The sequence below is a fragment of the Tachyglossus aculeatus genome, chromosome 6, assembly GCF_015852505.1.
Source record: "Tachyglossus aculeatus isolate mTacAcu1 chromosome 6, mTacAcu1.pri, whole genome shotgun sequence".
Classification (NCBI taxonomy): domain Eukaryota; kingdom Metazoa; phylum Chordata; class Mammalia; order Monotremata; family Tachyglossidae; genus Tachyglossus; species Tachyglossus aculeatus.
Genome location: NC_052071.1, coordinates 17,341,077 through 17,366,658, shown reverse-complemented (window position 1 = coordinate 17,366,658; position 25,582 = coordinate 17,341,077). Strand labels below are relative to the sequence as shown.

The 25,582-nt window shown below is 41.2% G+C and overlaps 1 long non-coding RNA gene across 1 annotated transcript in view; it reads left to right on the top strand.

The window, feature by feature from the left end:
• Positions 1 to 463: 463 nt before the first annotated feature.
• LOC119930092 overlaps positions 464 to 25,582 on the top strand; it is a 37,967-nt gene continuing 12,848 nt past the window's right edge. Inside the window, exon 1 of the long non-coding RNA XR_005451623.1 lies at positions 464 to 498. This is a non-coding gene — a long non-coding RNA (uncharacterized LOC119930092). The remainder of the gene's footprint in view (positions 499 to 25,582) is intronic.

Below are 25,582 nucleotides of genomic sequence, written 5' to 3'. Positions count from 1 at the left end.
CAGTAAGCGCTCAATACCATTTAATGAATTAATATTTTGTTATATCAAGCATCTTGTGGGGTTTTGCAAGGCGACTCTGGGGTACATCAGAACCCCAGAAAAGAAGAGGATTGCAAGCTACTCCATCCCTCAGTCAAAGAAACAAAAGTAAATTGATTAGCTTTTATCTATTCCAGGGCTTAGTACAGTGCCTGAAATATAGTGAGAACTTAATAAATACAATAAAAATACCAAAACCCAAAAAAGTCTCCCATGATATATCCCAATTATTTTTCTTCATGATTGTGCTCAATACAGAAACCAATAACTTCCTTGGAATCACAGAAACTAAACGTTTTGTGAACTGTTAAACTTTCTGCAGCTGATTGCGTGATTTTTAATTTTTTTTTATTTTTTCCAACACAGCTGATTGGGTATCTACACGTAATGAAATTCAGATTTGAAACCCTCTGTAGAAGTTCAACTAGTAGAAAGACCAAGATGGAACACTGCTCTGAGGTAAAATGTCATCTAGATTTTCTAGTGCCTGTTTTCAGGTGTTGGTGTGAAGAAAATGATATTGCTCCAAGTCAGGGAATAACTGGAAGTTATAAACTTTAAAATAATTCCAGAGACATACACAACAGGATATAAACACACTGGTCCAATTATGACAGAGCCTGAAGAAATTCAATATATCAATTGCTTCAAACAGGAAAGTTAAGTATTTTATTGCCTATGCTTGAAAGCATTTATGTGACCAAGCTTTTGCCTATATACTTTAATCTGTGATCTTGGGACAGTCGATATTCACTCTACCCTAATCTCACAGCACTTATGTACACATCTCGAAATTAAATATTATAAATTATGTGTTCATTCATATTAATATCTGTCTCCCCGCCTAGACTACAAACTCATTATGGGCTGGAAACATGTCTGCTAATTCTATTACAGCATCTCAAGCACTTACTACAATGCTTTGCACATAGTAAGCACTCAATGATAAAATGATTTTTCTTCAAAAATTATCTTTACCTCATTTTTTACTTGGCGGGGCCCTGCTGATTTGTTTAATAACATGCTATTAAAATTTAAGATGCAATTGTCTTTGGTGCTTTGAAAAGGAATACTGTGTATTAAAACCAATTGTGTATAAAGACCAATGCCACTGATGGAAACTTTAAGTACAGAATTATTGAATTCACCCAAAGAATCCATATTGAGTTAGCAATTGAAGTAAATTAAATTAAAACCTATTTGGTAGCTCATCATTTTTATATAATTCTACTGTACATTAGTTCTTCGGCTTCAAAATACAACAAGCCACTACTTTAGGATCAGAAAGCTGAAGGAGATGAAATGTCCCTGATACTTTTTTTATTTTTATAGCAGTAAATTCCAGGAAATTATTAGGGGCTTATCAATTTGTCCTCATTCTCTTTCACACAAATGACTGAAAGAGGGTGAGGAGGAGAAGGAGGAAAGAAGATGGAGGAAGAAATAGGGGGAGAGGGAAGGAGGAGGAAAAGATGGAGGATAAAGTAGAAGGAGAGAAGGAAGAAATGGATCAGGAGGAGGAGAAAAATCAGACAATAGACCGAAAGACTTCTAGACTGTGAGCCCACTGTTGGGTAGGGACCGTCTCTATATGTTACCAACTTGTATTTCCCAAGCGCTTAGTACAGTGTTCTGCACACAGTAAGTGCTCAATAAATACGATTGATTGATTGATTGATTGAAAGCTCCTTGTGGTTAGGGATCACATCTACCAACTCTTTCCCAAGTGTTCAGCACAGTGCTCTGCACACATTGACTTACTGACTGAGGAGGGAGGGGAGAGGATGATGAAGGAGAGGAGACAAATGAGAAAGAGTAAAAATGAGGTGAGGGATGAGGAAGAGAAGGAGGAAAAGGAAGAAGGTGAGAAAAAGGAGGAGAAAAGGAAGAGGAGGAGAAATATGTGGGGGAAGAGAAGCAGGAGGATAACCTTCAATGGTTGCCCATCCACCTCCACATAATAATAATAATAGTAATAATAATAATAATAATAATAGCATTTGTTAAGCGCTTACTACGTGCCAAGCACTGTTATAATTGCTGGGGGGATACAAGGCAATCAAACATAAGATCCTTACCCTCAGCTTTAAAGCACCAATCAACTTGCCCACTCCTACCTTACCTCAATGATCTCCTACTACAACCCATACACTTTGCTCCTCTAGTTCCAGCTTGCTCGCTGTGCCCCGATCTAATCTATAATAATAATTATGGTATTTGTTAAGCGCTTACTATGCACCAGGCACTAAAAGCGCTGGGGTAGATACAAGGAAATTAGGTTGGACACAGTCCCTGTCCCACGTGGGGCTCACAGTCTCAATCCCCATTTTACTAATTAGGTAACTGAGGCCCAGAGAAGTGACTTGCCCAAGGTCACACAGCAGACAAGTGGTGGATCCAGGACTAGAACCCATGACATTCTGATTTCCAGGCCCGTGCTCTATCCACTGTGCCACTCTGCTTCTCCTCACTGCTTCTATCTCACTGCCTCCAGTGCTTAGAACAGTGCTTTGCACATAGTAAGTGCTTAATAATTACCATCATTATTATTATTACCTTTTCCCATCCTCCTCCCTCTGGCCTGAAATTCCCTCCCCCTCCATATATGCCAGAACACCATTCTCTCTACCTTCAAAGCATTATTCAGGTCACAAGTTCCCCAATTAAGCTCTCTTTCCCCAACTCCCTCCTCTCTGTGTCACCTATACACTTAGATCTGTACCCTTTGGGCATTTGCTAATTATCCCTCCCTCAGCCCCACAGCACTTATTCATTCTTTCCATCAAATTTATTGAGCGCTTACTGTTTGCAGAGCACTGTACTAAGCACTTGGGAAGTACAAGTTGGTGACATAAAGAGACAGTCCGTACCCAACAACGGGCTCACAGTCTAGAAGGAGGAGACAGACAACAAAACAAAACATGTGGACAGGTGTCAAGTCGTCAAAATAAATAGAATTAAAGCTAAATGCACATCATTAACAAAATAAATAGAATAGTAAATATGTACAAGTAAAATAGAGTAATAAATCTGTACAAACATATATATAAGAGAAGCAGCATGGCTCAGTGGAAAGAGCATGGGCTTTGGAGTTAGAGGTCATGGGTTTGAATCCCGGCTCCACCATGTCTGCTTTGTGACCTTGGGCAAGTCACTTAACTTCCCTGAGCCTCAGTTACCTCATCTGTAAAATGGAGATTAAGACTGTGAGTCCCACGTGGGACAACCTGATCACCTTGTAACCTTCCCAGTGCTTAGAACAGTGCTTTGCACATAGTAAGCGCTTAACAAATGCTATTATTATTATTATATACAGGTGCTGTGGGGAGGGGAAGGAGGTAGGGTGGGGGGATGGGGAGGAGGAGAGGAAAAAGAGGGGCTCAGTCTGGGGTTCAGATATGTACATATCTGTTAATAATTTATTTATAATAATGTCTGACCCCTCCTCTACACTATCAGCTCATTGGGGCAGGGAACATGTCTTCCAGCTCTGTTGTACTGGACTCTCCCAAGCACTTAGTACAGCGCTCTGCACACAGTAAGCACTCCGTGAATCAATCAATCGTATTTATTGAGCGCTTACTGTGTGCAGAGCACTGTACTAAGCACTTGGGAAGTACAAGTTGGCAACATATAGAGACAGTCCCTACCCAACAGTGGGCAAATATCGCTGATGGATTGATTGATGGCTTGAGAAGGAAAAGGAGGTTGTGGGAGATAATCTGACAGATTTACACATGGAAGAGAAAAGATCCTTGTTCTCTCACACCCCGCTCCCGCCCCCATCTGGGTGCACAGTGGAAGGATGCCAGACCATCTTTGAACAGAATCCAACAGTGAGGGTCTAAATTGCCTTTTTGGAGGTGTGCCAAGGGCATTATTGCCCCAGCCAAAAGAAAAGATATTCAGCAACCAATCATTCAAACATTCAATGGTATTTAATAATAATAATGACAGTATTTATTAAGTGCTATGTGCAAAGCACTGTTCTAAGCACTGGGGAGGTTACAAGGTGATCAGGTTGACCCACATGGGGCTCACAGTCTTAATCCCCATTTTACAGATGAGGTAACTGAGGCCCAGAGAAGTTAGGTGACTTGCCAGAAGTCACACAGCTGACAATTGGCGGAGCTGGGGTTTGAACCCATGACCTCTGACTCCAAAGCCCAGGCTCTTTCCACTGAGCCACGCTGCACTTAGTACAGAGCACTGTATTAGGTGCTTGAGAGAGTCCAACAGAAGGGAATTAGCAGACATGTTCCCTAACACTAGCAGCCCAGGTTTCATTCCCCTAGGGTATTTGATCTCTAAAACCACAGGCACGTACCTCACGTTGATGCATGGTCAATCAATCGATCAATTGATAGTATTTATTAAGTGCTTATTCTTATTTATTCTTTAAAATGGTATTTGTTTAATGTTTATTACATGCCAGGCGCTATCCTAAGAACTGGGGTTGACACAAGCTAATCAGGGTGGACATAACCCCTCTTCCACACAGTTCTCAGGGTCTTAATCCCCATTTTACCGTACCTCGCTCTCGCCTGTCCCGCCATCGACCCCCGGCCACGTCATCCCCCGGGCCTGGAATGCCCTCCCTCTGCCCATCCGCCAAGCTAGCTCTCTTCTTCCCTTCAAGGCCCTGCTGAGAGCTCACCTCCTCCAGGAGGCCTTCCCAGACTGAGCCCCTTCCTTCCTCTCCCCCTCGTCCCCCTCTCCATCCCCCCCATCTTACCTCCTTCCCTTCCCCACAGCACCTGTATATATGTTTGTACATATTTATTACACTATTTATTTATTTATTTATTTTATTTGTACATATCTATTCTATTTATTTTATTTTGTTAGTATGTTTGTTTTGTTCTCTGTCTCCCCCTTTTAGACTGTGAGCCCACTGTTGGGTAGGGACTGTCTCTATATGTTGCCAATTTGTACTTCCCAAGCACTTAGTACAGTGCTCTGCACATAGTAAGCGCTCAATAAATACGATTGATGATGATTGATGATTTTACAGATGAGGAAACTGATAACCAGAGAAGTGAAGTGACTTCCCCAAACTCACAAGGCAACAAGGGGTGGAGCCGGTATTAGAACCCATGACCTTCTCACTCCCAGGCCCATGCTCTAGCCACTAGGCCACTTATATTCCTCTTATTTTGTGTGGAGCACATGCAAGACACAGGTGAATTATTAATCGCATTTACTGAGCGATTACTGTGTGCAAAACACTAGACTGGATCTCATCTGCTAAAAAATATACCTACTCCAGCACTTACTGCAGAGCTTAATAAATAGTAAAAGTTTAAGAAATACCTCAACTATCATTATTATCATTATTATTATTATTATTTTGATAACAAGTAGAAGGTACATGCGGAGTATTAGCAATGTAAATCCCGCTTGAACAGTGCAAATAAAACCTCTGGGCCTTTAAAATCTGGTGGATATATGTCGATTTGCCCTCTGGCACATGCCCTGGGGTCAGAAACATTTCTATCGAGTTAACCATTGGGCAAATGATGTTTTCTTCTAATGAAAATTCTACCCCCCTGAACCAACCTTTTTACGACATCTAAATTTCACTGCCACAGTTTGACATGGAGAATCCCCGGGAGTTCCATTCATCCATTTACACATATTAAGACTCAAACAATTAAACTCAGGCACTAAAACGGATAAACTGATAATGAGGCAACTTTTAAACCCAAAGTATTGAAACCCAGATCGAAAGGTTTAGTCGCCAAATTCATGAAATCCTACCTACTTCTTAAACTAGAAAGAACTGAGACCATGTTCATGAGAATCTGTGTCTGGGGAGACTTAGGAACAATGTCTTTTGAGTAATAATAATAACTGTTGTATTTGTTATGTGCTTACTATGTGACAAGCATTGTTCTAAGTGCTGGGGTAGATATAAGGTAGTCAGGTTGGATACAGTCCCTGTCACAGTCTTAATCCCTGTTTACCAGGTGAGGTAACTGAGGCACAGAGTAGTGAAGTGCCTTGCCCAGACAAGTGGTGGAGCCAGGATTAGAACCCAGGTCCTCTCACTCCCAGGTCTGTGCTCTATCCATTAGGCTACACCGCTTCCCGAATGAGCTATAATGGAATCAATAAGACATAGAAATTGGCTGCCCTCAATGGAGAAAGGTAGCATGAGGAAATTAGGAGTCCCTTAAACTGCTAGCCTCATATGGGACAGGGACTGTGTCTCACCTGATTACCCCTCTAGACTGTAAGCTTGTTGTGTGCAGGGAATATCTGTTATACTGTTGCATTGCATTCTCCCAAGCACTTGGTACAGTGCTCTGCACACAGTAAGCACTCAATAAATATGATTGATTGATTGAACAAGTACCGCAATTATTATTATTATTATTATTATTAATAATAATAATAAAGAGGAAGCATTTTTGCATTTTTCATCCAATGAAGGAAGGAGCACTGAATTTCCAGTTCTTACTAATTAACCATGAAAAGATGCCAGTTATCAAGCTGGGAAACTATCGCAATGAGATGTGCTCGGCATTCAGAAATACAAATCGGTGAGTTCCAGGCTCTCTTCACTTCTGCAGAGTTTAAAATTTACTATCTATTCAACCACATTGCACTGATTGTGCAACTTGTTACAGATCCCATATTACCAAATGTGGTGTTTATGACAACTAAAACTAATCCCTGGAAAACACAAAATGCCTGTTTTCCATATCTGGGGTTTCTTCCAAAACCTGTGGCTTCTAATAAACCACAATATTACCTGTATTCATAAAGAAAATATGACCCAAAAGACTGTTAATTTTTGATTCCCATTTCTGGACAATTGCCAATAGAATCAGCTGTAGTATGGTTTCCTTAAAATGTACCAAAGATTTGAAGAAAGTCTAAGGGAACAAAATAATAATAATAATCTGGTAAGCACCTAGCATGGGCTAAGCACTGTATTAAACACTGGGGTAGGTACAAGATAATCAGATCCCACAAGGGCTCACTGTCTAAGTAGGAGGGAGAACAGGCATTGAACCCCCATTTTGTCAATTAGGAGAACTAAGGTAGGGAGAAGTGAAATGACTTGTCCAAGGTCACACAGAAGGTAAGTGAAGCAATGTGGTATAGTGGATAGAGCATGGGCCTACTTGTACTTCCCAAGTGCTTGTACAGTGCTCTGCACACAGTAAGTGCTCAATAAATATGATTGATTGATGGGCCTGGGAGTCTGAGGTCCCTGGTTTCTAATCCTGGCTCAGCCATTTGTTTACTGTATGACCTTGGGCAAGTCACTTCACTTCTTTGGGTCTCAGTTACCTCATCTGTAAAATAGGGATTGAGGCCGTGAGCCCCAGGTGGGACAGGGAATTGTGTCCAACCCAATTTGCCTGTATCCACCCCAGAGCTTAGTACAGTGCCTGACACATAGTAAGCATTTAACAAATACCACAGAGCTGGGATTAGAACCCAGGTCCTCCGACTCCCAGGTCTGTGCTCTTTCCACTAGACCACACTGCTTCCCTAAAATAACGATGCATTTAAAGATTGAATGACTCTCCAATACTGAGATGCAACACTTGAGTTTCGAGTCAAGGATACAAACTATACAAGTGCATAAGGATAGCTACATACAGTAGTGATGCTATTCTGAAAAATCTATAAATGGCATCACCTTTCTTTACTCTTTTGACTTGAGGTGAACATGAAGTAGACTTGACATTCATATCTATTCAGGTCAGACACTTGACTCTAAATTCCAACACTCCCTCCGGAAAGGCTGTTCGGTCTTAATGAATGCATAAGCTTGTTTTATGTTTTCCCAAAGTCAGGAGAGGATCAGTCTGAGCTGGGCTAATATCCAGGTTCAGAGAGCAGAGAAACACAAGATGACTGTGAATATATTAATCAAAAATGCAGAGCACTGCTGATGGATGAAAGGGGAAATGGACAGCGAAGCGTCATTTTAAAAGATATTAACATTTCTCAAACATCCAGATTGCCTTCACTCTATAGATTTCAGGCTCAAGCTTTTGACATCTCTTTCTGGAAAAAATTTTTTTTTTTTTTCAAATACACCTAGGGAAATTAGTTTGACAAAGTGAGGAATCTCCTTACTGAAATTCTTTGGTACTAAAACTAAATCCCAAGAAAACTCAATTTTGATCCTCCAAAACTGTGGCTTTTATTTTGTGGTTTTCTGAGAAGTAAATTAGTGTGTGTTTTCTCTGAACAACAGATCGGTAGATTTACCTCTTACGAAGAAGCCACTTTCAAATTATCTACTTACCCTGCTGCTACCTACTTCAGGCCTCCATAATAATACTAATGGAATTTGCTGAGCCCTTACTATATACTAAGAACTGAGATAGAGAGAAGATAATCAGGTCAGACACTCTCCCCATCCCACACTGGGGCTCACAGTCTAAATAAAATGTCAAACATGTATTTAATTGACTTTTTTGTGCCTGAGGAAACTGAGGCACAGAGTAGTAAAGTGACTTGTCCAAGGTCACACAGCAGACAAGTGGCAGAGCTGGGATTCGAATCCATTTCTTCTAAATCCCAGGCCCATGCTCTTTCTACTAGCCCACGCTGCTTCTTTAATAGGGAACTTTCCTAATTCTTAAGGATATCTCCTGTTACCTAAACAATTATATCTGGGGAGTGAAGATTGGGTGGGTGGGGAGAATTGTCTTTCCTCATTATTGCCTTATTAGAAACAGAACCAAATTTTTGGAAAAAATGACTTGATAATTCCACTTAGAAGAGTGACTAGACTATGACACAAGTTCAGTTGTGGCTCCTAAAATGAATGTTTTTGTTAAGACATTTTTCACGGCTCATTCAATATAAGCCTCTTTACAGTTTAATTTCACCCATTATGGTTCTTAACCCACTTATTCTGATGGCTATAAAAAGAAATTGCAAGAGCGAGAAAAGAATTGCCTTTCCTTTCAGGTGAAAATGAATGAATAAGGAGAGCAGCAATCTTGCTAAAATATATAGGTGTGTAATCCTTAGTCTAAAGAATGAAATAAGTGCATTTCCAATTATTTCTCTTTCCTGTCAGCTCATCCAATTAACCACCACTGGCACTGGGGAGTTCATCTCTGAATGGGGAGCATGTCTGACAAATCAATAATAATAATAATAATAATGATAAGAATAATTGTGGTATTTGCCAAGCATTCACTAACTATGTGTCAAGCACTGTTCTTGGGGCAGGGGAAGTTATGAGTTAATCAGGTCAGATAAAGTTCCTATCCCACACAGGGCTCACAATCAGGAGAGAGAATGGGTATTGAATTCCCCCATTTAGAGGAAAGGTAACTGAGGCACAGAAAAGTGAAGTGCCTTGCCTGTGGTCACACAGCAGGTGTGTGGTGTATGCAGGATTAGAACATAGGTCCTTTAGCTCCCAGACCCATGCTCTTTCCACTAGGCCATGCTGCTTCCTTCAATCAATCACTGGCATTTTTTGAGGGCTTACTGTGTGCAGAGCACTCTACTAAGCCCTTGGGAAAGTACAATATAACAGTTGATAGATGTGATCCCTGCCCACAAGGAGGTTATGGTTTACAGGGGGAGACAGACATTAAAATAAATTGTAGAGAGGGAGAATAATAATAATAATGATGATGGCATTTGTTAAGCACTTACTATGTGCAAAGCACTGTTCTAAGTGCTGGGGAGGATACAAGGGGATCACATTGTCCCACATGGGGCTCACACTCTTAATCCCCACTTTACAGATGAGGTAAATGAGGCTCAGAGAAGTTAAGTGACTTGCTCCAAGTCACACAGCAGACATTTGGGGGAGCCGGGATTAGAACCCATGAGCTCTGACTCCCAAGCCCGTGCTCTTTCCACTGAGCCACGCTTCTTCTCTGTAGAGTATGTACCCAAGTACTAAGTATGTACATAGTAGGCATTTAGCAAATACCATTAAAAAATAAGAAAAAAAGAAGTTTCAGTTCCATTCTGTATTTATTATTACTGTGCAATAGATCTGCTCTAGAAGATCTGTTGGGAAGTAGCATGGAAACAGCATGGGCCTGGGAGCCAGAGGACCTGAGTTCAAATTCCTCCTCCACCAAATATCTGCTGTGACACCTCCGGCAAGTCACTGAGCTTCTTGGTTCCTCAGTCTCCTTATCTATAAAATAGGAATTCAATAACTGTTCTCCCTCCTAGATACTGCTAACTATGTGCCAGGCACTGTATTAAGCAGTGGGATAAGAACCAGATAATTGGGTAGGACAAAGTCCATAACCCATTTGGGACTCACAGTCTTAATCCCCATTTTACAGAAGAGGAGACTGAGGCACCAAGAAGTTAAGCGACTTACCCAAGGCAACCCAGCAGACAGACCTTCTACAGCAGATGTATTGCACAGTAATAATAATAAACCAAGGGCATAGTTGTGTACTATGCTCCCTTTAGAATGTAATTGAGGGCAGTGTTATGACACGAATGATCTTTCTAGCAATTATCCAACACAATGGCAATGCTCAATGAATACTAAACAAACTGCGGAAACACAATACTTGTGGATGGATTTACTGGCATAGTCTAATGAGATAAGATTCAATTTGGGATTCAAACCCAGATTTCTTGTCTTCTAGTCCCATAATCTTTGTACACTGTGAGGAGTACAGCGTGAGAGAAGTGACCGAGACTTTCTCTGTCCTGCAACCAAAGAATGAATCCCATCAGACAAACCAATCAATCAGTGATATCTAGTGAGTGCTTACTGTTCTTTAGTCTCCACTAAACTCCACTGCCTCCCTCAACCCCAAAATGGTCCTAAGTCCGATTCACCGAATAAAATACAGTACTCGGGAACACAGTAAGTGCTCAATAATATGCTTGATTGATATTTTGATGAGGGAACAATGACCAGAAAAGACCAAGCAGCCAGATGAGGTCACTAGCTTTTTTATTTTTGTTTCAATATGTCCTTCTTGCTATACAATATTTTAGGAATGAAAAAAATTCTACCCTGCTGATACTTTGGAGATGTCATGCTATTAAAAATCAGTTCAGTATACTGAATGATTTTTGAATGCGAGACAGAAGCAATGTTCCTGTTGGTTCCTTATTGTTCTACATTCAAAAAAGTTTGGATATTTTTGCTTTTAACTCTTGAGGGAAAACACAACCTTTAAGCAAATTTCGGAAGCTTTCTGCAAAGTATACCATACTCTTGCTACTTTCATTGGGCTAGAGATGTAAATCACCAATTTTCAATAGCACATGAAAAACTTTTTCCCAACTCTACAGCATTTCAGGTTGCTTGGGAAAGTTAAGCTATGATTGTAGTTATGATCAGAACTGCAAATATAACAGCATATATTGAGAAGTTAGGGTCAGTAATGCATATTTTACCAACAGCCAAGTCTGGTAAGCATTTCAAGCATATTTTTATGTATATTTTTTACAACGTATCTTGAGAAATGTAAAATGAATCATATTATTCTCCTCAGCATTTCACTTGAGTGACAGGGTTTTAGGGATAACTTACAACTCAGAAGCAAGGTTTGCTAATTACTACTAATAATATTTAATGACAGCTACTGAGAGATTTTGAGAGATGTAGAAATATGAAAAGGTCCTCTCCAGTATTTCCTATCTTGGTACAAAAGTGTTTTAAACAGAAGTAATTCCTCCTCTAGACTATAAGCTTCTTATGGGCAGGGAATGTGTCTACCAACTCTGTAACCTTGTATACTCCCAAGTGCTTAATAGAGTGTGCTGAACATAAGTGCACAATAAATATAATTGATTGAAAATAATAATAATGATGATGGTATTCGTTAAGCACTTACTATGTGCCATGCACTGAGCACTGGGGTATCTACAAGGTAATCAGGTTGTCCCACATGGGTCTCACAGTCTTAATCTCCATTTTACAGATGAGGTAACTGAGGCACAGAGAAGTTAAGTGACTTCTTCAGTGCTTGTTCAGCCTGGGACCAGCCTTGGTCTGCTCCTGTCCTCCTGCCTCTCTCCCATTTTTCAGCTTCACTCTTTCTGTGTCTCTGCCATTGCTTCTTTGCCTCTCCACACTGTCTTTTCTCTCCCTACCATTTCATTCTTTCTCTCTCCTCTCCCCTCTTTGGGCTCCACATCGTGTCACTGTGACCCAATCAATAGGGTTCCTGTGAGCCAATCTTTTATCAGCCAGACTTTAGGCCCTGCAATTTCAGCCTCCACCGGCAGATGATAAACCCCACAAATGGCCAATTCTAATTAAATGATAAAGAAGTTTTCCCTCTGAAGTTGCTATTTCCTTCTCCTGTTCACACTAGAATCATGAGCATCAGCCTGGGAGTCAGAGGGTCACAGATTCTAACCCCGGCTCCTCCACTTGTCGGCTGGATGACTTTGGCAAAGTCGCTTCATTTTCCTGAGCCTCAGTTACCTCGTCTGTAAAATGGGGATTGAGACTGTGAGCCCCACGTGGGACAGGGACAGTGTTCAACTCGATTTGCTTGTATCTGCCCCAGAACTTGGTACAGTGTCTGGCCCATAGTAAGTGCTTAATGAATAACAATTCTTTTGTATCTGCTCCATAACTTGGTACAGAATCTGGCCCATAGTAAGTGCTTAACAAATACCAATTCTTTTGATTTATTTCTCATCCCACTGAAGGATCAAGGTCAAAGATCAATGAATGTTCCCCTAAATAACAAGCAATGTGGAGTGAAAACAGGGAACTCTGGACAGCCAAAATTATCCCTGTTGGTTTAGCTCTGAAAATCAACTAAGCATTTCAGATTATGCTTTTTCCACCTTTAAAACTACTTACCTAGTGCTCTCCTGGAAACCATGGTTTCACTGATATATGCTAAAAATGTTCATTATCCAGTGAGGGGAACAAAATAGAGAAATACAAAAAAGGCTTTCTTAAGCACCATAAGCAAACTCAAAGACCATAAGGAACACAACCACAGGACACAGGTTCTGTTAGATAGGGTGAACAATTAATGAAGATAAAAGGGAATTTAAAAAAAAATCAGGAAATCTTCTGACTTCCAGAGAGTAATCAATCAGCAAAGATAGTAACATAGCTCTAGTGGATAGAGCATGGGACTGGGAGTCAGAAAGACTTGGGTTCTAATTCCAGCCCCGCCACTTGTCTGTGTGTGACCTTGGGCAATTCACTTAACTTCTCTGTGCCTCAGTTACCTCATCTGTAAAATGGGGATTACGACTGTAAGCCCCATGTGGGACATGGACTGTTTAGGTTTTATCTATCCCAGATCTTTGAACAGTGTTTGACACACAGTAAGCGCTTAACAAATGCCATCATTATTATTATTCACTCCTCTGTGCCTCAGTCTCCTCAACAGCAAAATGAGGATTCAACCCCTCCCACTTTGACTGTGACCCCGATGTAGGACAGGGACAGTGTCCATCCTGATTAGCTACTTTTTTAGACCAAAAGCTCCCTGGGAACCAGGAGAGGTGTCGTTTCTCTGTTGCGCACACCCCAAGCATTTAGTATAGTGCATTGCGCTTGCTCAATGAATACTATTACTACTAGTACTTGGAAAAGCAGCGTGGCTTAGTGGCAAGAGTCTGGGCTTGGGAGTCAGAGGTCGTGGGTTCTAATCTCAGCTCTGCCACTTGTCAGCTGTGTGACTTTGGGCAAGTCACTTCACTTCTCTGTGCCTCAGTTCCCTTGTCTGTAAAATGGGGATTAAGACTGTGAGCCCCACGTGGGACAATCTGATAACCTTGTATCTAACCCAGCGCTTAGAACAGTGCTCGGAACATAGTAAGTGCTTAAGAAAAACCATCATTATTATTGTTATTATTATTACTACTCTTGAGAAGCAGGATAGTGTAATGGAAAAAGCCAGGATCCGGGCATCAGAAAAATCTAGATCCATTTTTGCCACTGGCCTGCTGTATGACAGTCAATCAATCATTTACTCAATCAACGGTATTTACTGAGGACTTACTGTGTGCAGAGGACTGTAGAAAGCACTTGGGAAAGTACAACAGAGTTGGTAAACATGTCCCTAGGCCACAGTGTGCTTACAGTCTGCCGAGGGAATGGGGATAGGGGGACGCAGAGGGAAGAGAAACAATAATATAAAGATAAATGAATATATAACGGGTAAGTCATTTTACTCTCTGTGGCTCAATTTCCTCAACCATAAAAGGAAATAATAATACAGTCTTTTACACTCTAAGCTCATTTTGGGCAAGGAACATGTCTGCCAACTGTGTTATACCACTCTCCCAAGTGCTTACTTCAGTGCTCTGCACATACTAAGTGGTCAATATAATGCCTGTTTACTTTTTTTGATGTGTATACATCTATAATTCTACTTATTTATAATAATAATGATGGCATTTGTTAAGCGCTTACTATGTGCAAAGCATGTGAAGCACTGTTCTAAGCGCTGGGGGGGATACAGGGTGATCAGGTTGTCCCACATGGGGCTCACAGTCTTAATCTCCATTTTCCAGATGAGGTAACTGAGGCGCAGAGAAGTTAAGTGACTTGAGCTGACAAGTGCTTAGAACAGTGCTTTACACATAGTAAGTGGTTAACAAATACCATCATTATTATTGTTAAGTGTCAGAGCCAGGATTAGAACCCATGACCTCTGGCTCCCAAGCCCATGCTCTTTCCACTGAGCCACGCTGCTTCTCTACTGATGCTATTCATGCCTGTTTACTTGTTTTGATGTCTGTCTTCCTCCTTCTAGACTGTAAGCCTGTTGTGGGCAGGAATTGTCTCTTTTTATTGCTTTCCAAGCTCTTAGTACAGTGCTCTGCACACAGTAAGCACTTAATAAATATGACTGACTGACTGACTGAATGAATGACTGAATGATGAGAAGCAGCATGGCCTAGTGGAAAGAGCCTGGGCCTGGGAGTCAGAAGGATCTGGGTTCTAATTCTGGCTCTACCACTTTTCTTCTGTGTGACCTTGGGCAAGTCACTTCTCTTTTCTGTGCCTCGGTTACCTCATCTGTAAAATGAGGATGAAGGCTGTGAGCCCCATGTGGGCCCCAAACTGATTACCTTCTATTTACCCCAGTGCTTAGTACAGCACCTGGTACATAGTAAGCATTTAACAAATATCACAATTAATAATTGTCTCTCTATCTAAGGGGATGTTGAGGGAGAAAAATGATACAAATGCTGGGAGGGTATTTTGGAAAAATGAAAGGACTTTGCAGATACAGTTCTGCCATAATGCACGTTTTCATTATGGTTTTGGCCTAAAGGTTATTAGGGAATTAGGGAATGTTTGTCTGAGATTGTGAGTCTGCTAAGACACATTACACCACAGTAAGAAACAATTTGGATGAATATGTGCAGTATTAGACCCAGTATTACTAGGAACATTTTTCTTTATGTGGGAATTTGAAATAATGCAGCTCCTGCATTATAGCTAACTGAATGTATTATCATCACCTAACAGCCTGCTGGGTAATTAAAGAAAGTCTAATTCCTTTACAAGCTTCACCACTGACTAAATGATTAATAATATGTTGTAATTTGGCCAAGGTAGTCTCAGAAAATCTTAATTTTCAGGGACAGTGAGCACCTCAGAATTTCTCTGAGTTTAGCTGCCATCTTATTCTTCTTCCATGGGGTTTGGATACCTGTTTCCAATTTCCACAACTTGGACCACGATACAACCTGTGACTACAGTGTATAGAAATCCAGCTTTTTCCACGATTTACTCTTCATGAAAGCCAGGGAACCCTGGAGGAGAGTAGATTTTTTTTTTAATAAATGGTATTTGTTAAGTGTTTACTATGTGCCAGACACTATATTAAGTGCCGGGATAGATACCATCATCATCATCAATCGTATTTATTGAGCGCTTACTGTGTGCAGAGCACTGTACTAATTGCTTGGGAAGTACAAGTTGGCAAAATATAGAGACAGTCCCTACCCAACAGTAGGCTCACAGTCTAAAAGTATCTGGTATCTGGTAATTGGTATCTGATTAGATACCAGCTAATCAGGTTGGACAAAGTCCATGTCATACATGGGGCCAATAGTCTTAATCCCCATTTTACAGATGAGGTAACTGAGGCTCAGAGAATGAAGTGACTTGCCCAAGGTCACACAGCAGACAAGTGGAGGAGCTGGCAATAGAACCCAGATCCTTCAGACTCCCAGGCTATGCTCTATCCACTAGGTCACTATATTTCTCTGAATTATGACTGAATTATGAATCCCTGAAAATCTTGTCATCACCCTATCAAGAGGTTTCCCTATGTAAATGGGAAATCACTGTTTCCTTTCCAATCTAACCAAGACCAGGTTCTCTTATGGTTAATCCTGCACTCTTGCAAAGAGGATACATTTCTATACAGGTAAGAATACTGGTTTCATAATGGTCAATAAGTCCATGAATGACCAAAATATGCCCGGCTTATATGACCTATTCATTGGCCTAGTGGATAATGGCTTCAGAGTCAGGAGGATCTGGTTTCTAATCCGGATTCCTCCCCTTGTTTGCTGTTTGACCTTGGGCAAGTCATTTGACTTCTCTGGGCCTTAGTTACCTCATCTGTAAAATGGGGATTAAGACTGTGAGCCCCATGTTGGCATGGACATGGACTTTGTCCAACCTGATTAGTTTGTATCTACCCCAGTGCTTAGAACAGTGCTTGACATAGAGTAAGCACTTAGCAAATGCCATTTATTATCCCCTCTCTATATTGTTTAGCCCACTTTGGACAGTGAATGTGTCTGTTTACTGTCATATTGTACTCTCCCAAGTGCTTAAAACAGTGCTCTGCAAACAGTAAGTGCTCAATAAATACAATTGAATGAATTAATGAATAAGATCTGTATTGTACATCCCCAAGGTCTTAGGTTCAGTGCTCTGCACATAGTAAAGTACTCAAAAATACCACTGATTCATATCCGGTCTATTGGAATGTGTTTCAAATTGCATTTGTTGGCCAGCCTGTTGGCCGAGATTTGTATGACTGACAGCTGTCAACTCTCAATTGTCCTTTCCTGATTGAAGGTAAGTAGGAAGGTAAGTATGAGAAGCAGTGTGGCTCTGTGGAAAGAGCCCAGAATTGGGAGTCAGAGGTCATGGGTTCTAATCCCGGCTCCTCCACTTGTCAGCTGTGTGACTTTGGGCAAGTCACTTAACTTCTCTGTGCCTCAGTTACCTCATCTGGAAAATGGAGACTAAGACTGTGAATTCCACATGGGACAAGCTGATTGCCTTGTAACTCCCCCAGCACTTAGAACAGTGCTTGGCACATAGGAAGCACTAAACAAATGCCATTATTATTATTATTAAGGCCATGTGCATTTCTGACAAGCAAAAGCACAGATTGATGGAAGGCCGGGAAGACATGCTGAGGCAAAAGCAACCAAGAAATCTGGTGTGCTTCCCTCTCACCCTCAAACCCTTGAGCAGAAATAAATCAATCCATCCGTAGCATTAATTAAGCACTTACTTCATGCAGATCCTTAGACAAGGCATTTAGGAGAGCACAATAGAATTAGAAGACCCAACCTCAGAGAAAGCACAATCTAGAAGAGGGGACAGATGCTTAAATAAATTACAGCAAAGGCGAGAAACACAATATAGAATGGAAGTATGTTAGTGCTATGGAGTTAGGGGCAATTTAAGTATTTAAGTAGCGTGGAAGGCCTGAGGTGACTGAGGGTCAGATATTAATTGGGGAAAGCCTCCTGGAGGGGATATAATCTCAGGAGGGCTGTGAAGATGGGGAGAACTGTGATCAGCTCGTTGTGGGCAAGGCATGTGTCTGTTTACTGTGGTATCGTACTCTCTCAAGTGCTTAGAACAGTGCTCCACACACAGTAAGCACACAATAAATATGACTGAATGAATCAGCCAGATGTGAAGGGTGGGGGAATTTCAGGAAGGAGGAAGGGTGTTAGCAAGAAGTTGGTGGCTGGAGAGATAAGAATGAGGCAGAGTAATAATAATAATAATAATAATAATAATAATAATAATAATAATAATAATGTTGGTATTTGTTAAGCACTTACTATGAGCCAAGCACGGTTCTAAGGGCTGGGGAGGGATACAAGGTAATCAAGGTTGGCCCACGTGGGGCTCACAGTCTTAATCCCCATTTTACAGATGAGGGAACTGAGGCACAGAGACGTTAAGTGACTTGCCCAAGTCACACAGCTGACAAGTGGCAGAGCCGAGAGTAAGTAGAGTAAGTAAGGGAGTAAGTAGAGTAAGTTACTTTGAGAGGGCAAGGTGGGGCTAGTGGGAAAAGAGAGTAAATCTGGTAGGAGGGAGAATGTTGATTGAGCGCCTTGGAGCCAATGGGTAGGAGTTTTGGCTTGATGCGAAGAGGGATGGGCTGCTTAGTACAGAGCTCTGCACAGAGATAGCGCTCAATAAATACAAATGATTGATCGACTGATAGTAACACTTTTGGATTCATTTGGTCTGCAAAGTTTTAATCAGGCTTTGATTTTGTTGGTTTCAATTACTGTAGGATCTTGCAATGATTCTCCACACAGAAATGAAGCCGCTATCTCTTATCTTTCCATTGATCGGTTCAGAGTGGTTAGTTAGGCACATGAACTGCTCTTCAAATGATCAAAAAGATTCCGGTAAGCTCCAGGACCTCAGCAATTAAATATGGTAAGAGTATTATACTTTCCCAAATGCTTAGTAAGAGCTCTGCACAGAAATAGTGCTCAATAAACACAAATGATTGATCGACTGATAGTAACACTTTTGGATTCATTTGGTCTGCAAAGTTTTAATCAGGCTTTGATTTTGTTGGTTTCACTTACTGTAGGATCTTGCAATGATTCTCCACACAGAAATGAAGCCGCTATCTCTTATCTTTCCATTGATCGGTTCAGAGTGGTTAGTTAGGTACATGAACTGCTCTTCAAATGATCAAAAAGATTCCGGTAAGCTCCAGGACCTCAGCAATTAAATATGGTAAGAGTATTATACTTTCCCAAATGCTTAGTAAGAGCTCTGCACAGAAATAGCGCTCAATAAACACAAATGATTGATCGACTGATAGTAACACTTTTGGATTCATTTGGTCTGCAAAGTTTTAATCAGGCTTTGATTTTGTTGGTTTCACTTACTGTAGGATCCTGCAATGATTTTCCACACAGAAATGAAGCCGCTATCTCTCATCTTTTCATTGATCGGTTCAGAATGGTTAGTTAGGCACATGAACTGTTCTTCAAATGATCAAAAAGATTCCTTCTTCAATTTTTAGAGGATTAATAATTTGGACTTTCATGTGGAACCTTATTTAATCACATGGCATTATCCGCAACTCATCTCTCTCATTCAACCCACATATTTAGTCTGTCACCAAATCCTGTTAGTTCGACCTCAAAAATATGGCTAAAATCTGCCCTTTCCTCTCCATCCAAACTGCTACCACGTTAATCCAAGCACTTTTCCTAGCCCTCTGTGATTATTGTATCAGCCTGACCTTTCTGCCTCCTATCTTTCCGTATATATCACTCTACTGCCCAGATCATTTTCCTACAAAAACGTTCAGTCCAGGTTTCCCCACTCCTCAAGAACCTCCAGTGGTTGCCCATCCACCTCTGCATCAAACAGAAACTCTTTGCCATCAGCTTTAAAGCACTCAGTCACATTGCCCCCTCCAATCTTATGACACCAGTTCCCTACTACAACACAGCCCACTCATTTTCCTCCTCTAACATCAACCTACTCACTGAACCTCCACCATGTCTATATCGCAGCTGACCACTCATCCACATCCTGCCTCTGGCCAGGAACTCCCTCCCCTTTCAATGTGAAAGATTACCATTTTCCCCACCTTCAAAACCTTATTAAATTCACACCTACCCCAAGAGGTCTTTCCCAACTAAGCCCTCATTTCTCCTCTCCCTCCTGCATCGCCTTTGCAATCAGATTTGCACCCTTTAAGCTCTTGATATTTACCTTACCCTTAGCCCCACAACACAACACTTCTGTACATATCTGTAATTTATTTATTTACATTCATGTCTGTCTCTCCCTCTAGATCGCAAGCTCTTATATTGTACTCAGTACAGTAGTCTGTACTCAGTAAGAGCTCAATAAATATGACTGATTGATTGATTTTTTCAGAGGGGGATAGTTTGGAAACTGTATTTCACATTCAGATGCTCTTGCCCAGGACAGGGCAAAGAATCTTTGAAAAAATCCCCATCTTCATAATTCATCATCTCATTTTTGTAACAATCCAGATGCACAACACATAGAACTTAAGCAAACATTTTCCTGAGGAATGACCCTAGAAGGAAGTAAATAATTTTCATTAGTAATTGTAATAATGAAAATTTATTTTTTAAAAACGTTTTCAAGCACTTATTGCAATGCAATAGACTCAGGATGTACTCTATATTCACTAATTATGATGAAAGAACTTACCAATAGTTGCCCACTCACCCCTATGCCTACTGTTCATGCATAGATATCATCAATGAACATTTGTTGGATTCAAAGGATATGGTTGAGGTTCTATATTTTTATCACCATGTTACTGATGGGGAAACTGAGGCTGAAAAGCTCTAATCCAAGGCCACCCAGTAGGTCAGTAGTGGACCTGGGGGCAGCTCTCATGGACCTGGGGGTCAGAAGGCCCTGGATTCTAGTCCCAGCTCCACCATTTGTCTGGTGTGTGACCTTGGGCAAGTCACTTCACTTCTCTGGAGCTCAGTTTCCTCATTTGTAAAATGGGGATTGAGACTGTGAGCCCTTTGAGGGACAAGGACTGTGTCCAATCTGATTAATTTGTATCTCCTCCAGAGCTTAGTACAGTGCCTGGCACATAGTAAGTGCTTCACAAATACCACTATCATCATCATCATCATCATCATCATTACCAGTTGTGGAGGTCACATCTGACTCCCAAGCACACACCTTTCCCTTTAAAAAAAAATCTCTTGTGGGTCAAGAATTAATTCTTAACCTTAAACCCTGATGCCAAAGGGCACACACCTGTGCAATACGGATATCTGAATTCTATTTTTCCCAAAACATTATTTTCCAAAAAGGCCTGAGGGATTTTTTTTTCCGGTGGATATTTCAACGTATTTTAAACACAGCAAACAGTGTGGCATAGTGGGAAGACCATGGGCCTGTGGGACAGGACACCTGGGTTCTAATCCTGGTTCTGCCACTTGCCTGCTATGAGACCTTGGACAAATCCCTTAACTTTTCTGTGCCTCAATTTCTTCAAGAGAGAAATGGGGATTAAATGACTTGTTCCCCCTCCTACTTTGACTGTTCTCTGTGGGACAGGACTGACTCTGACCTGATTATCTGTACCTACTACAGTGCTTATCACAGTATTTTGCACAGAGGTACTTAACAAATACCACCAAAATCCATTAGATTGTGTTCTCTCAAGGGCTTAGGGTAGTGCTCTGCATACAGTAAGGGGTCAATAAGGACAATTGATCCTCATCATCAATTTTGTTTCATTTTGTTGTCTGTCTCCCCCCGCTAGACTGTGAGCCCGATGTTGTGTAGGGACCGTCTCTATATATTGCCAATTTGTGCTTCCCAAGCACTTAGTACTGTGCTCTGCACACAGTAAGAGTTCAATAAATATGAATGAATGAATGAATGAATGAGTGAAGAGCCTAGGCCTGGAAGTCAGAGGACTTGGGATCTCATCCCGGCTCTACCACTTGTCTGCTTTGTGACCTTGGGCAAGCCACTTCACTTCTCTGAGGCCCAGTTTCCTCATCTGTAAAATGGAGATTAAGACTGTGAGCCCCATGTGGGACAGGGACTTTGTCCAACAAGATTACCATGTATCTACCCACATGCTTAGTACAGTGCTTGACACACGGTAAGCACTTAACAAATACTTTAATTACTATGATTATTATTATGATAACTATTATTATTACCATTACTATCATTATTGTCCAATGAGTAGAATAAGGAAGTGGGAGAGAGTCCCATACATTGGAATGAACATATATAAAGGAGTGTTCTAAAGCTCATTTGTACGCAGGAATAGAAATGCTTGCATTTGTCTTCTTTTGGACAAGTGCTTGTATGATATCAGCAAAACCCCCAGGCTGACATCCGGCACATAACTGGCCTCCATTCATCACTCGTCTTGAAAATAGACTGAAAACCTTAAGATATGACTTTGACATGAATGGTGCTGCTTCTCCTGGGATCTTGTTGGATGATTTATGAACTGAATTTGACAGTGACATACAGTCAGAGTTTCCAATATAAAAGCATCCTCCCATTACATCTCTACCACTTCATTCAGTCCTAGCGGAGTTTCAAAAATGGCATTAAAATTTCACCTCCTTTATGGAGCCAATCAAGGGGAATATAATGTTGACAAAAGATGCTGCCAAGTGAATGCTCCAAGCAATGTCAGAGGCGTAAAGGAGAAAGGGAAACCAAACCACAATAGCTATCCTGTTGGGTTTTTATCAATCAATCGATCAATTGTATTTAATGAGGCTTACGGAGTGCAGAGCTCTTTACTAAGTGCTCGGGAGAGAACCGAACAACATTGTAACAGAGATATTCCCTGCCCACAACGAGTTTACACTTTTAGGATCCCTCTAGTCTGTAACCTCGTTGTGGATGGGAAAAGTGACTGCTAACTGTCGTATTGGTAATCTCCCAAGTGCTTAGCACAGTGCTCCACACCTAGTAAGTGCTAAATAAATACCATTGATGATGATGATGGAGATGATGATTACGCAGGCAGTAAAACCTCTGCAATTCTCATTAAGAAAAGCTGCTTGGTCTAGTGGAAAGAGGGAGGGCCTGGAAGTCAGGGGACCTGTGTTCTAATTTTAGCTCTGCCAAATGTTTGTTGTGTGACCTTGGGCAAGTCACTTCACTTCTCTGTGCCTCAGTTTCCTTAACTGTAAAATGGGAAGAAATCCTATTCCCTCCTACTTAAACCATGATCCCCAAGTGGGAGAGGGACTTGGGGAGGGATTGTGTCTGACCTGATTAACTTGTATCTAACTCCAGCACTTAGAGTAGTGCTCGACCCATAGTAAGTGCTTAACAGTAATAATAATAGTAATAATGAATTTAGTACTTAGATATGGGCCCAAATACTGCAGCAAATGAAGACACTTGAAGTAAAACTGACCTACACTCTCACCTTGCAGATTCTTAGTGAACTCCTCCCTACCATTAGGGCCATAAAGAGCACTGCAATTTTATAATCTTCACAGCCAGTTTTCATTTCACGAACTACCCCTTAACAGGTGATTGGGGCAAATTTGGACTACAGATTTGAGAAGCAGCATGGCCCAGTGGGAAGAGCATGGGCTCGGGAGTCAGAGGGCCTGGGTTCTAATCCTGGCTCTTCCGCTTGTCGGCTGCGTGACCTTGGGCAAGGCACCTAAACTTCTCTGTGCCTCAGTTACCTCCTCTGTAAAATGAGGATTTGGTACCTATTCTACCTCCTACTTTGACTGTGAGCCCCACGTGGGACATGGATTATGTTTCCTGTATCTATGCCAGAGTTCAGTACAGTGCTTGGCACATAATAAGTGCTTAAGAAATGCCATTATTATTATTATCATTAGTAGTAGTAATAATGATAATAATAGTGGTATTTCTTAAATGCTTCCTTGTATCCAAGCACTGTAACTAAGTGCTGGGTGGTTACAGGCAAATCAGGTTGGACACAGTCCCTGTCCCACATGAGGCTCACAATCTTCATCTTATTTTTTACTGATGAGGTAACTGAGGGCACAGAGAAGTTTAGTGACTTGTCCAAGGTCACACAGCAGACAAGTGGCAGAGGTGAGATTAGAACCCAGGTCCCTTAGATTCCTAGATCTGTTTTATTTTATTAATGATAATAATAATAATAATCACTAGTAGTAGTATTAGTAGTAATTGTAGTATAGTAGCATTAGCAGCAAAAGTAGTAGTACTGTCCTTATAATTAATCTATTGGCTAGGGATGATGGTTCTCAGAGTTTCACACATCATCTGGCATGGCACTGGGACTCAACACAGGAGAGTTCATTAATTAGGCATGAAAAAAATTTCAGGTGAGCCCAGAAATTCACTGGAGCAAGAGGAGAGTGCTTAAAGGATGAAAACTTCCTGATTGCTGCTGCCAAATTCAGTATGCCAGTACTAGAAGCAGCGTGGTTTAGTGGAAAGAGCCGGGCTTGGGAGTCAGAGGTCATGGGCTCTAATCCTGGCTCCGCCACTTATCAGCTGCATGACTTTGGGCAAGTCACTTAACTTCTCTGTGCCTCAGTTCCCTTATCTGTAAAACGGAGATTAAGACTGTGAGCCCCACGAGGCACAACCTGGTTACTTTGTGTTCATTCATTCATTCATTCAATAATATTTATTGAGTGCTTACTGTGTGCAGAGCACTGTTCTAGGCGCTTGGGAAGTACAAGACGGCAACATATAAAGATGGTCCCTACCCAACAACGGGCTCACAGTCTAGAAGGGGGAGACAGAGAACAACACAAAACATGTAGACAGGTGTCAAAACCATCAGAATAGAATTATAGCTATATGCACATCATTAATAAAATAAATACAGTAGTAAATACGTACAAGTAAAATAGAGTAATAAATATATACAAATATATACAAGTATGTCGGGAGGGGAAGGAGGTAGGGCAGAGGAAGGGGGGCGATGTGGAGGGGAGGAGAGGAAAAGGGGGGCTCATGTTTAGAAAAGTGCTTGGAACATAGTAAGCACTTAACAAATACCATCATTATTATTTTTATTACCATAAATTATTTATTATTATAAATTGTTTATTATTTATTGAGTGCAAACCAGGAAATATGTGCAGAAGATGGCCAGAGTTAGCGACACTAAGATGCTTAAGAGAGCTCAATTCACTTCTGCTTCAGAGGCTATTAGCTCAGCTACAGAGCTATTTACGTGCCTTCAAAGAGTTCCAGCATGGTTTCCCAAGTACGATCACTCATGACATCTAGGAATTTTCAACATTAAACTGGAAATGGTGCAATCCAGATCCTGGCCAATTCCCTCAATAAACAGGGCAGTATGTCCCTCACACTTGAGGAATTAATAGAACCAGCCACCATACTGGCATTCTGATGACTTCCATTAAATGGCCAAGTGATCCTTGGAAATGAGACTGATCCCAGAAGGCTCATCAGAATCTGATCCTCCCATGTCCCAACTTTTCTGTTATTGATTCCCTCTCCTATTGCTGTGAAAGAGGTGGTCCTGTTTTTCCCAGTGATTACTGGGAATGTGTTACAGTGATTTTTCAGCTCATGCTGGGCAAGGGAACATTTCTACCCACTCTGTTATACTGTACCTAGCACTTAGTTCACTGTTCTACACAAAGTGCTCAATAAATATGATTGATTTGGTATTCCAAAATGATTCAATCTGTTCATTTTGCTTCTAATCTCTCTCCTTTCTCCTTCTTGTCAATCAGCTGAATTTTCTGAATGCTTACTGCCCCTTCTTGAATGCTTACTGCCCCTACCTTCCGGCACTGGTCCCCTTGTTTCCTGTTCCAGGTACCCCTCTGCCTCCCACCCGTGGTCTCCCTCTGCACA